The following is a 12566-nucleotide window of genomic DNA, read 5'->3' as shown; positions in this document are numbered from 1 at the left end:
AGCGGGCTCAGGTCTACGAGGAGCCGCAAAAGGCTGCTCCTCGTCGGGAATGGGACGACCAAAAGGATGCATAGTACAAAAAAATGCAAAAATATAAAAAATGGAAAAAGGGGGAAAGGAAAGATACACTAGAAAAATAGTCCCAGACAGTCCTAAAACCGGCCAGAGGGGTTCTTCAACCCTAAAAAGGGATCTTCTCCCTGTGTCCGTTAAAGCCTCACAGGCAGGCTTGTACACGTCGCTTGACACACAGCAGTTGTAACAGAGGAGCACTTAATCTGGGCCCCCACACCACTCTATAGTCTCATAGAACAGAATCTTCGGCTAAACACCAGGGCTCTTACAAGTCCATCCCTATCACTAAATCTTCTTTTTCAACAGAATGTCCACTAAGCCCTTCTTCCAGTGTTCAGTCCCTTACACCTTTCCCTTTTCGGGGCCGCAGATTATAGCTAGTGCTCCCTCGCACTTCAGGGTCGGTAAACAAAACGGGTGTATCTGTAGCAAGAGCTGGACCCGTTAATGCCTGGTCATTAGTATCAACGGGAATATCGGAGCTTGCAATTTTTTCTCTTCTTCGTCTTGGTGCACTTTGTTCTGCATGTGACTTTTCATTTGACTTTTCACTTGGCTCCCCTCCCCTCAGTGAGGCATCAGAAAAAGGAATGTAGCTGGGCAATTGCTCGTGTTCTTCGTCAGCAACACCCTCTTTTACCCATTGGTCATAGGGTAACGGCAGGGGGACCTTCTTGACATGCGACGCATGGGTCCACGCCTTCCTGCCCTCAACTCGAAGTGCGGTACGTGTCGTCAGCAGTACTAGGCGAGGTTCAGACCAGCAGGGCTCCAGGCAGGATTTCCGTTGAAACTTTTTGACTACTACGTAGTCGCCAGGTTGGATGGAATGCCCAGGCCCCTCCAGCAACGGCTTCAGGGTATCTGCTACCTGTTGATGAATAGAACGAAGATCTTTAGTCAAAGCATACAAGTAGTCTATCAACAGTGGATGCTCGATATTGGAAAAACACTTTGGCCTGGGTACCCCCCACACATTGGGCGGGCGGCCAAAAATAACTTCATAAGGGGAGACACCCATTTTGGAATTAACAGTAACTCTGGTAGAAAGCAAAGCTAAGGGAAGGGCGTCTGGCCAACGGAGTCCTGTACTCTCCTGTATTTTGGCCATTTTCAATTTGAGCGTGTCATTGAATCGTTCCACTAAGCCCGCAGCCTGAGGATGTAGGGCCGCGTGGAACTTTTGCGTGATTTTCAGACCCTTGCATATATTTTTGATGAGCTCAGCATTAAAGGATGTACCGTTATCACTCCAGATCACCCTAGGCAATCCGAAGCGCGAAAAGTACTCCTTAATCAACATCTTAGCTGTAGAAAGGGCTGTGCAGTCCTTAGTGGCATATGCTTCCACCCACCTACTAAAAGAACATACAACCACTAGGACATATTTCAGGTTATTGACTCGTTCCATTTCTATATAATCCATCTGTATCACCTCAAAAGGAAAAGAAGGAGGTGCAAAATTCCCTGCTGGTACAGGTGTTCCCTTCCCTGGATTGTGTCTCAAACAAACCATGCACTACTGGACCAGATGTGTCGCCATCTTAGAGATATTCTTATTACTCCAGACCGGGTCCAGGAGCTTGTATATACCCTTGGCACTGATATGTGCCGGACCATGTGCCATTGTCACTACTGGGAGAACGTACGCATTTGGAAGTAACCATCGTCTCTTGTCAGTCACATCTGTCCAACATTCATCAGAATCCAACCTCCCCTCACCATCTTTCCAAGCCCTCAATTCTTCCTCAGTTGTTTTCTCCTGTATATTCTTTACGCTCTGTACCGTATCTGCAAACATGTTAACGTCTGGTACCCATCTAGCTGGTCCTGCCACAAACATTCGTGGTAGTTTTGTCCGCGCAGTCTCTTTTGCTGTTTGGTCTGCGAAGGCATTGCCCCGTCCCACATCGTCCACTATTGTCTTATGTGCACTGCACTTTATCACAGCCAGTCGTCTGGGTAACGTCAATGCTGTCAGCAATCGTAATATCAATGGACCATGCTGTATACGTTGTCCATGTGAAGTCAAAAATCCCCGTTCTGCCCACAGTCGCCCATAATTATGAGCCACGCCAAAGGGGTATTGACTGTCGGTATAAATATTCACGTCCAGTCCTTCACTCAGTTCACATGCTCTCAGTAAGGCTACAATTTCTGCAGCCTGGGCCGAATGATAAGGTATTCTAGAAGTCTCCACTACTGTCTGTAATGTAATTGCATATGCTGCCGTCGATGTACCGTCTGCAAGCTTAAAACAAGACCCATCTACATACAACTCCCCATCCGGATCATCTAAGGGCTTGTCCGTCAGATCTATTCTCCCTTTCGTCTCCTCCTCTGTCCGAAACAAACAATCATGTATGTCATCGTCTTTTGCGTCTGTTGGGATAGGTAACAACGTGGCAGGGTTCAGAGTGGCACACCTCTTTATCGTGACATGAGGTGCGAAGAGGGTCATCTCATAACCAGTGAGACGAGCACTTGTTAAATGCTGCGTCTGTGTTCTATTTAGCAAAATGTCCACAGCATGCGGTACCATCACTGTGAGATCTGAACCCAATACGAGCCCCGCCGATTGTCTTATGGAGACCACAGCAGCCGCCGTGGCCCTCAGACAGCTCAGCAGCGCTCTTGCCACATTGTCGAGCATCGCAGAGAAGTAGGCACAGGGTCTCTGCTTCCCTCCGAAACACTGTGTTAGGACAGACAACGCGCAACCTTCCGCCTCGTGTACATAAAGCACAAAAGGCTTCTGGTAATCAGGTGTTCCCAGAACGGGTGCAGAACATAAAGCAGTGTTTAGTGACTCGAACGCTTCCTGACATGCAGGGGTCCAGGGTAGGGGTTCGCGCACCTCTTTAGTAGTCAGATACAATAGGGGTTTTGTTAGTAATGCATAGTTAGGTATCCACTGGCGACAATACGATGTTATGCCCAAGAATGCGCGCACCTCTCGCTGCGTGTTAGGTACATTCATATTAGTTATCGCTTTTATGCGCTCTGGCGTCAATCTCCTCCCCACTTTCGAAAGGAGGTGACCTAAGTAGGTGACCTCCGTTCGACAATATTGAAATTTGGGAAGGGACACCTTATGGCCCTTCTTGGCCAAATGATGCAACAATTTGATCGTAGCATCCCGACAACCTTCCTCATTGTCCGATGCTATCAGGATATCATCCACGTACTGCAACATAACATTGCCAGGTGGAAGTTCCAATTCATCCAATTGTGCCTTCAGCGCTTGACTATATATGCTCGGGCTCTCTGTATAACCTTGGGGAATTCTTTTAAACCTAAAACTTCGGCCAGCCAATGAGAATCCGAAGAGATAACTGCTGTCTTCATGTACTGGAATACTGAAGAAAGCATTCTTCAAGTCCAGAACTGAAAAATACTTGGCAGATGGGGGGATCATTGTCAATATTGAAGTGATGTCAGACATCACCGGATATTGAGGCTCCACTACTTTATTTACATGACGCAAATCAATCACGAACCTATAGACGTCAGGAGTATCATCAACAGCATCAGGCGACCGCCTTTTAAGGATCGGCAGTATGGGGCTGTTACATATGTTAGAGTCCGTCTCCTCCACCACTCCTGACTGAATCAAATCCTGAATTATTTGTAACAAGGCTTTCTCTCCCTCCCTAGGTATCCTATACTGTGGTATCCTGGGTAATTTCGCTCCCACCTCAACCTTTATCGTCACTGGGGCAATGTCCATCTTACCCACATCTGTATCACTGGTAGCCCATAAACTGTCGGGTATTCCTCTGAATTCGGGTGGTAGTGGGTTATCTTTAGAGAAACATTGCAGTGGGCGAGCGACAGTAGGGCCCAGCGTGAGATACACGCCGTCCGGAGAACAATAAATGGTAGCATGCAACCTCTTCAACAAGTCTAAACCCAGTAAATTTTCTCCACAATTCGGCAGGCCGCATTCTCGCTACCTGCCCGCCTGTTGAGCCAAACAGCACAGTGGCGAACCACCCAACTGCTGCACAATTAAAATATATATACTGACACGCCCATTGCGGGGCGTGACTAGGCAAACCCCCGGTTGCACTGGCCCACGACCGCCCGAAGGACTACTGGGGCGCCGACACGAATTCCTGCACCTCCCATGAGGTTACAGGTTAGGCTCTGGCACCCCTATGTGCCCGCTGAAGTACATCGTTTGCACCTCTCTTCTTCCGGATCACCCAGTAACTCTGCCACAGCCCGTGCGGTGGTACCCGCTGCCGCACGGGCCCCCCCACCATTGCTACCTTCGCTACCTGCAACCCTTGTTCATGAGTGCTTCTTTCAAATCCAGCAGGAAGAGGTCTAAGCCCACAGGCGTGAGGTGAACTCCATCCGCCTCAAAATAACCCTTTACTTTGTCCTGAATCATGTCATGTTTGATAAAGCCTAGACCTCTGCGCTGGGTGAACCTTTTCATGGCCGCATTGATCCGCCTCCTAGACTTCTCAATCGCCTCACTAGACTTAGCACCCCGCCAGGATCTCCTGGGCACTATTTCGGACCACCAGACCTCGCATTCCCGAAAAAGCCCACTGATGATCCCCAAGTCGGTCTTCATTTTAAGCAGCAGGGTGGATTTCCCCAAGTTCGTAATGTCATTACCACCCAGGTGAATTGATGTGAAAGTGAAAGTGGTGGGGAGGGGGTCCATCCAAGGCAAAGGCTTCCCGAAGCCGGTAAAGTAAGCTATTCCAGCGCATGCCCAGGAAACCCAACCACACACAGTTTATACTCGTAAAGCCACTAGTCCACTGCCTGATCGCTGCCCACCGGGCCAATCTGTCAACCATGGAGTGCCCCACGACCCACACTCTTGAACCTGTCAAAGAAAGACGCAATATGTTCAAGGGTGTTTATTGAGTAAATCACAAGAAAAACAATATCGCCACATCAAAACACAGCAAACAAAGCACACAAAATACAAAATGAGAAGGAATCAGGGCCTAATGTAACGTTTATAGCAAGACGATTCCCAGCGCCCTACTGACTGAACCTGATCTGGCTGCATACCAGCTCGGAAAGCCGATGTGGCCGCCCCTATGCGGAAGGAATGACTCGAAAACTTCTTCCCCTGAGTTACCAGACCAGCCCTGTCCAGGCAGGCCAGCATGATTTTGTCCATCTGGTATTTAGTCAAGTGGCTGAGGTCAGCATGGACAAAAAGGTAACCCGGCCCAGCAGGCCGCATAGCTAGGAAGGCCCGTAAGACCGACACCGGGCAGAAGCGGGGATCCCCAAGGGGGGAGAGCCTGAGGACAGACCCTTTGCCAGCTTGATCAGTCTTGGACCGCCTAAGCGTGATGGACAAACCCTCCACAAAAGAGATATCCTTCACTCCCAATGCATCCCCGGAGACATCTGTCTTAGAGCGGGCCACCAGTTCGCTACTCCGGAAGGCCCCAAAGAATGCTAGAATAAAGGCTGCAGAAAATAGGGCCGCTTCATACTGCGAATGCACAACCGCCCGCACCACTAGCAACATAGCCTGTAGCGAGGGAAAATCAATGGGGGACCTGTCATCCGGGACCCTGGGTTCCTCCCGAGCCCAACCCTTCAAGGCGGCCTTAATCACAAAGGACTTGGCTGGGTCACTCCCCCCACACAACCTAGCCTCATGGCTAATGGCCGCTAGGTGGCCGCAAACCCAGGAGTGGGACTTTTTCTGTTTCTTAGCCCACACAACAAATGCCTGAACTCTACTCTCCAGAGGCAAGGCTTGTAAACCTAAATCAGTGATGGCTTTAAGGAAAGTAGAACGGTGGCTCGCATAGCGTTTCCTTGTACCCAGCGCTAAAGATTTCTCTCCTAATTCTCTCAATTGCTGCTCCACTCCAAGATGCACCAAAGCCTTGGTGCAAAGGGGGTCATCTCCTCTCTCGCCTGTGGGCATGCCGCCCGGAAACGGTCCCACTGCAAACGAGAAAGAGCGTCAGCTGCGACATTAGTGACCCCATCAATGTGCCTAGCTCTAAATTCCACATTGCAACGCAGGCACCTGCTAGCCAATTCACGGAGTAGGGACAGCACTAGCGGGCAGCTGGCAGTTAGACCATTGATTGCCTGCACGACCGCCATATTGTCAGACCAAAACAAAACCTTCCTGTTGGACAGTGTATCAGGCCAAAGATGTAGAGAAATCACAATGGGAAAGAGTTCCAGGACGGTTATGTTGGCAGTAATACCACGCCTGCGCCAAGCATTGGGCCATACCTGCGCACACCACAGCTCTCCCAGAATGGCCCCAAAGCCCTCCCGACCTGAGGCGTACGTGAACATGTTCAACTCTGGGCTCTCCACCCACGGGGACCTCCATATCACTGTACCATTAAAATCAGATAGGAAATCATCCCACATTTGCAAATCTTTCTTGAGTCCAGAGGTTAATCTAACAAAGTGATAATGCTTGTGGACCTTGGCAGTAGCCCTGGCTAGACGCCTCGCAAAAACTCTCCCCACCGGAATGACCCTGGCAGCAAAGTTCAGCTTGCCTAGAAGACTCTGAATGACCCCCAGAGGTGCCTTATCCCTACCTAGCAAAGCATGGATGTCGTTCTTCAAACCAACCACCTTTTCTGCCGGGAGACGAGACACTCCCTGAAGCGTGTCGAGCTCGATCCCCAGAAAGGTCAGCACTTGAGCAGGGCCCTCGGTCTTACCTGGCCCCAGCGGCACACCTAAGCGACTAGCTAGGTCAATGAAACAGTCCAGGCCCTCTTGACACTCCTGCGTGCCCTCCCGCCCAATAAAGAGGAAGTCGTCCATGTAGTGTGACACCGCAGACACTCTGTACTCAGCTGTGAGGGCCCATTGTAAGAAGGTACTGAAAGCCTCAAAGAAGGCACAAGAGACAGCGCAACCCATTGGCATGCATTTATCAAAATAGTACCCCCCTTTCCACTTGAAACCCAGCAAGTGCTGGCTGTCCGGGTGTACAGGTAACAAGCGGAAGGCTGCCTCAATGTCCGCCTTAGCAAGCCAGGCCCCCTCCCCAGCTCTCCTCACTAAGTCGATGGCCATGTCTAGGGAACAGTAAGAGACAGAACAGGCCGCTTCTGGTAACCAGGAGTTGACGGAGTTCCCCTCCGGGAATGAAAGGTTATGAATCAGCCTAAAAGCCCCGGGTTCTTTCTTGGGGACTACACCCAAAGGGGACACCACAAAGTCAGGGAGGGGGGGGGACGGAAAGGGGCCTGCCACCCTCCCTAAGGCCACCTCCTTGCTAATCTTCTTGTCCACCACCTCAGGGAGTTCCCTAGCAGATTTTTGATTCTCTGCATCCCTGCTGACTTTAGGACCATGATATGGGATTTTGAAACCTTCCAGGAAACCTGAGGTCAGGACATCCCTATCCTTTTCATTGGGATAAGTGCGCAGGAGGGCCAGCAGGCTGGGGATGATGACTGGGGACGGGCCTTTTGAACTGAGGGGGTGGAGGTCCCTACTGGGCAGCACTGAGAAAGGACCCTCCTCAAGGGCAGGAGAGGCAGCGAGCAAAGCGGAAGGGAGGGACGCAGCCGGGGGGGGCAAAGGGCGGGGATGGGATGGAGGGGGTACTATTATCCTTACTGGCTGCGCTGGCAGAGGAAGACCGTTTATCGCAGGATGACTCTGGATGGGAACCACCACATTTGTTGCAAGCGTGGGAGAATCTACACGCCTTCCCCCAGGTACAATTACCTGCATTGTACAACCTGCAAGTGGCAGAGACATTTTTCTTGGAGTACTGTCTGTTGAAACTCCCCCCACCGCGCCCCCCGCGAAAGGCCTGCCTGAAATTACTTTTCTTCTGAGTGAACACTTTGTCATTTTCAGCCTTCTTAACCTGAACATTCATGTTAGCACCGCTCTCAGCCTTTCCTTTACCCATATGTACCATCCACAGTCTAACTTCCACCTGGTCCCAATCTAGTTCTGGACAGACTGACATTTTCTTGCGGAACTCACAATCATATAAGTACCACCCCATCCCGGATGATGCTTCTGCTTCATTGATTATGGCACTGTTATACTGGAATAAACCTTGCGCCTGATCTGGGAAGCGCTCAGTGATTACAGCTGCCAGAATGGCAAATGCCTGACGCCAGTTTTTAATTGTCTTTTCTGGCCAAGACTGAAAACGCGCTTTCTTCTCCTCATCCTTGGAACCCATTTTTCTCACATCCACCCCATCCGCACCCAACATCAGGAGGGAGAAAATGTCTAGAAATTCTCTATGCCAGATGCCCTCTTTCGCTGCCTGCGGAACCTGCCAGGCTAGGGAGCATTTGCCTGACAAGAGAGGCGCCATGGTCATCAATACTGTGGGCGCAGCAGTGGCCACCCCTAAAGCCGGGGGGCCGCTCCCGCAGAGGCAAGGGGCGCCAAGGGAGTAGGAGCCGCCGAGACCACAGCCAGGGGCTGAGCCAGGGCAGCTGCGGGTGTCGGGGCATCCTGGAGCACACTTGGAGCCATAGGCGACACTGGGGCAGGAAGCGGAGGAGAAACAACACTTAGAGCCGTGCTGACAGGCAGGGCAACCACACCCGCCAGGGGGCTGGCAATATCCCCCCCTAGAACAGAAGGCCCGCCCCATACTCGAGCCACGTCCACCTCCCCGGTGGCAGGAAGTGGCGCCACGGCTGCCGGCACCACTAACTGGGAATGCACTGAACTAGGAGACTGCAACGGGGCAGCGCGCAAGCCAGCTCTGATCTCTGACATAAATAAAGCCAGCGAGTCCGTAATCTTACCCAGATCTTCCCAGGTAGCAAATTCAGAACTGGGCACTGGCGGGCGTGGGGGTGAGGGGCGGCAAACACGAATCACCGCCGGTGGGGACGCCGGGGCGTGCACGATGACGTTCCTGACCGGGTCAGCCGCCCTGGTCTTAGGGGGGGGTTCCGCTGGGAAGTCCTTCACTGTCGGTTTCCTAGTGCGCTTAGGCCTCACAGTGGCCGGGTCCTCCGCTATGTCTATTTCAGTTACCAGGGGGGCGGGGCAGCCCCGGGGGCTTTGGGGGGGTTGGCCGTCAAGATTTCGCTGGCCCACGCCACCCCATTCGACTTGATTAGTTCCAATAAAGCTTTCATCTGGGGATCCTGAGACCTCGACCTGAGACGTCTGCGTGAATAGCGAAGGGGACCCCTGACTCTCCATGACAGCTTAGTTCTTTGTCTGAAAGAAAGAAAAACCGTGAGCCAACACTATACTACTACAGGCACACCGCTTAGCCACTTCCCCTGATAGGATCGTTGGATAATGCCACGCAGGCACCAGAAAACACAACCCGCAGAAAGGACCGTGCAGAAAGGACCAAATTAAACGGCACAAGAGATGACTGAGCCTGTATGCACGGAAAAAACACAGAATCACCCACTAGGCCCCTGGTGCCTGTACCTGATTAAAACAGGGTATCACATCTCGGGATGGGAGGCTGACAGCCTTCCAGCGCCCTGCCACCCCAGGCCCCCCACACAGCCAGCTAAATACATACCTCAGCGAGCTGGCAGACACGGGAGAAATGGGCGGGGCGGCTGGTCTAGTAGCCGCCGAAGAAAGAGCGAGCCCCCTTTTGACGACTGCTGGTGCGCACCGGTGAGAAGCTGTGTAGGAAAGAGATAGATTAGGCCCCAGATGATAAGCACAAGTTCCGGCCGGCACCGGGAACGCCAGGACAATAACATGATCCTGCTGCCTGGACCTCGAGTAGGCCGGGCGAGCCAGCCCTGGCGCGCGGCCGACGTTCTCAAAACCTGGTAGACATGTCTCAAACAGCGTACTTGAACGCCCCCCTTCCCCACTCGCCGCAATCATACATACCTCGCGCGAGTATAGATGTGCACAACTCGCGAGGGACTGTGGAGGCAGCGGGCGAATGGCGGAGCCCCGAGCCTGCAGAGGAGGGAGAGGGTATTCCTGTGAAAATAAAAATTGGGCCTTATAAGCAATGGCTACCACGGGGTGACCGGCACACAACCGCCGACGGGGGGGGAGGGTCAGGGGGGGGGTGGAGGGCACTTATCCCTTGTTAGCGCCAGCCTCCTCGCGGGCCCGAGCCTAGGAGTCCCGGCAAGGCCCCCCCCCCCCCCCAGCACCGTATCCGACTCACTGCCCACCTACGTACCTTGATGAGGAAATGGCCGGAGGGGGTCCTGGACAAAGATGGCGTCGGGGTGCACAAATGCGCGAGCGATAGATGCGGCCTGAAAGAGAGAGCTAAATTAATTGCCGGACCCAGCACAACCGTTCTGCAAAGACCGAGGCCTTGCCACCTCGGGTCAGCAGACCCCCGCAGCTATAGCCGCGCGAAAGCCACGCAAATGGCGGCAACATCCGGCAACAAACATCACTGGCCTGTTGGGCGGGGCAGCGTGCTCCGCACCTCACCGCGTGGTAGCACCGCTACAGGTAGGCCTGTGGACCGGGGAGATGGCGGGAGCAGCCGCGAGACCTGAGGCCTCCTGCCAGGCAACCTTCCCCGCACAATCCGGGTGGCGACAGCTGGCCCCAGGAGCTCGGAAATTACCGACCAGCCCGGCCGACCCCCCGTTACCTGCCACATATAGGAGCCGCTCAACGGAAGGGGCAGGCAATGAGGGCCATAGCCAGGAGCATGCGGAAGGAAGAAAGCATTAAAACAAACAGCATCTTAGAAGGCACACGGATGTCGCTTGTGTAAGTGACACGGACCAGACCCCACGCTGATATTCTCACACAAAACCTGCACGCAACAGAAGCTAGTCAGCATAGAATGCCCGCGCAAGGCCAAACACTGAAAATGATCGCACAATCGTGAAACAATAACATTGCATACAATCGAGCGTTTTTTAACGCCGTGGGGGTATGAAGCATGAGCCGAGACATACACTTCTAAACATGACATTTGCATAAGAACACGGCAGGCCGCTCCCGGGATTTCGCATCGAGCAATACAGGAAATTCAGCAATTCAGCAAGAAACAATAGAATGTAGCAATGCGTATTCGTGGTCCTTAGGCGGACCTGCCTGTCTATGCCCCCACAAATTCATCAAAGCGCACATAGCGTAACCAACACATTGAACACGACAAAATCAATGTCACCACATTCAGTTTATCCAGCTCGCTGGTACGAGGGGAACCCTTCCCCCCCTCCCATGACTGCAAACCTCGGGGCACAAGTCTCTCTGCATGTGGCGATTACCAGGAAGAAAGGACTGCCTTCCAGTTATGCGAGGATAACGGGGAGGCGACAAACAACTACAACTCCCAGACTGCCTTGGGGGAGACTCGTTTGTACTAAGCCCCTCCCTCCCCAGAGAAGGGTGCTTGTCAATTGTTTGTGCAGTGCGAGTCGGAGGATAGGCGGAAGGTGTTCCCCGCCGGATCCCAGCGAGAAGAATTGCAGCATCTAGGAGAGTACTGTTGTACAGCGCCAGAGGGAGAAAACGGAGAACTCCAAACGGACCTTTGTATCAAGTAAGAAGGAGCGCGGGCTCGCCTCCTTCCTTGTTGGAGATTTGAAATACTTGGATTACTGTAGGCGCAGCGCCTAGCAGAGTAGCCACGGAGTTTCGCTTAACGCATCTAGCGTTAGGGAAAACCGTGAGAAATACAGTTTGCATTCTTGCGCGCGTGCAGCCATCAACGCGTGCAGTGTACAGGCTGGTAGACTTGAGGAGGACTAAGGATTTAGCGCGGCCGCGCATGTAGAGTCCTGATTAGAGTCCGAGTATTGATTGAGCAGCGATAAAGCCGGATCGGATATCTGTGACAATTTTGAACTGCCTTGTGGGACGTGTAGTCCTAGTTGTGCAACTAACAACGAAAAGAGAGAAGCCTTAGCAGTATTGGCGCTCAGCCTTTTGTTTTGTTTATCTTTAGTTTAATTGTGGAGGAGTCACTCTCCTATGACATTGGGAATACATCCTCTTTGGTGAAGGACACGCGCAAGGGAAAGGGAGAGGCAGTGTTTCCTTTTCTTAAGGCCCTGTATGCAGAAAGTGTGGTGAGTGGAGTCATCATCCCCCTTATTGGCATAGTGAAGTATCATATACACGTGAGAAGTAATCGTGTGTTTGTTTCGCCTTTAGATACTGGAAAAGTGTCACGGAGCTGTCCCCTAGACCCAGTCCATTCCAAAGAGGGAGAAACGAAGATAGAAAGATCGCATTCCCGCTCTCCTCCAAGGCTTCTTCTCTCCTTTTTTCCCTTCTATGCACGAAGCCAGACAGAGGTATATAGTTTCCCTGTTGGGGGGCGTGTATCGAGGGGAATAGAGGATCTAGCATCTGATATCGTCTCTGCTGGGAAAAGACAGAAGGTTAGTGCCGTACATGTTCCTTGTGCTACTGCCGATCTTGACACTGCAGCCGGCAGTGGCCAACAGGGTCCAGGAACTTAAGTACCCCTGGAGGCCCCTCCCCGCCGCCCCGGACGTGAAACACCGCCAGCCGCCTCCTTCAACCAGAAGGAGGAGAAAGCTGGACATCCTACTGGGGGCGGG

Source organism: Lissotriton vulgaris, unplaced genomic scaffold (assembly GCF_964263255.1).
Source record: "Lissotriton vulgaris unplaced genomic scaffold, aLisVul1.2 SCAFFOLD_1266, whole genome shotgun sequence".
In the NCBI taxonomy this organism is placed as follows: domain Eukaryota; kingdom Metazoa; phylum Chordata; class Amphibia; order Caudata; family Salamandridae; genus Lissotriton; species Lissotriton vulgaris.
The sequence above is the reverse complement of the archived record's forward strand: the minus strand, read 5'-3'. Positions refer to the sequence as shown.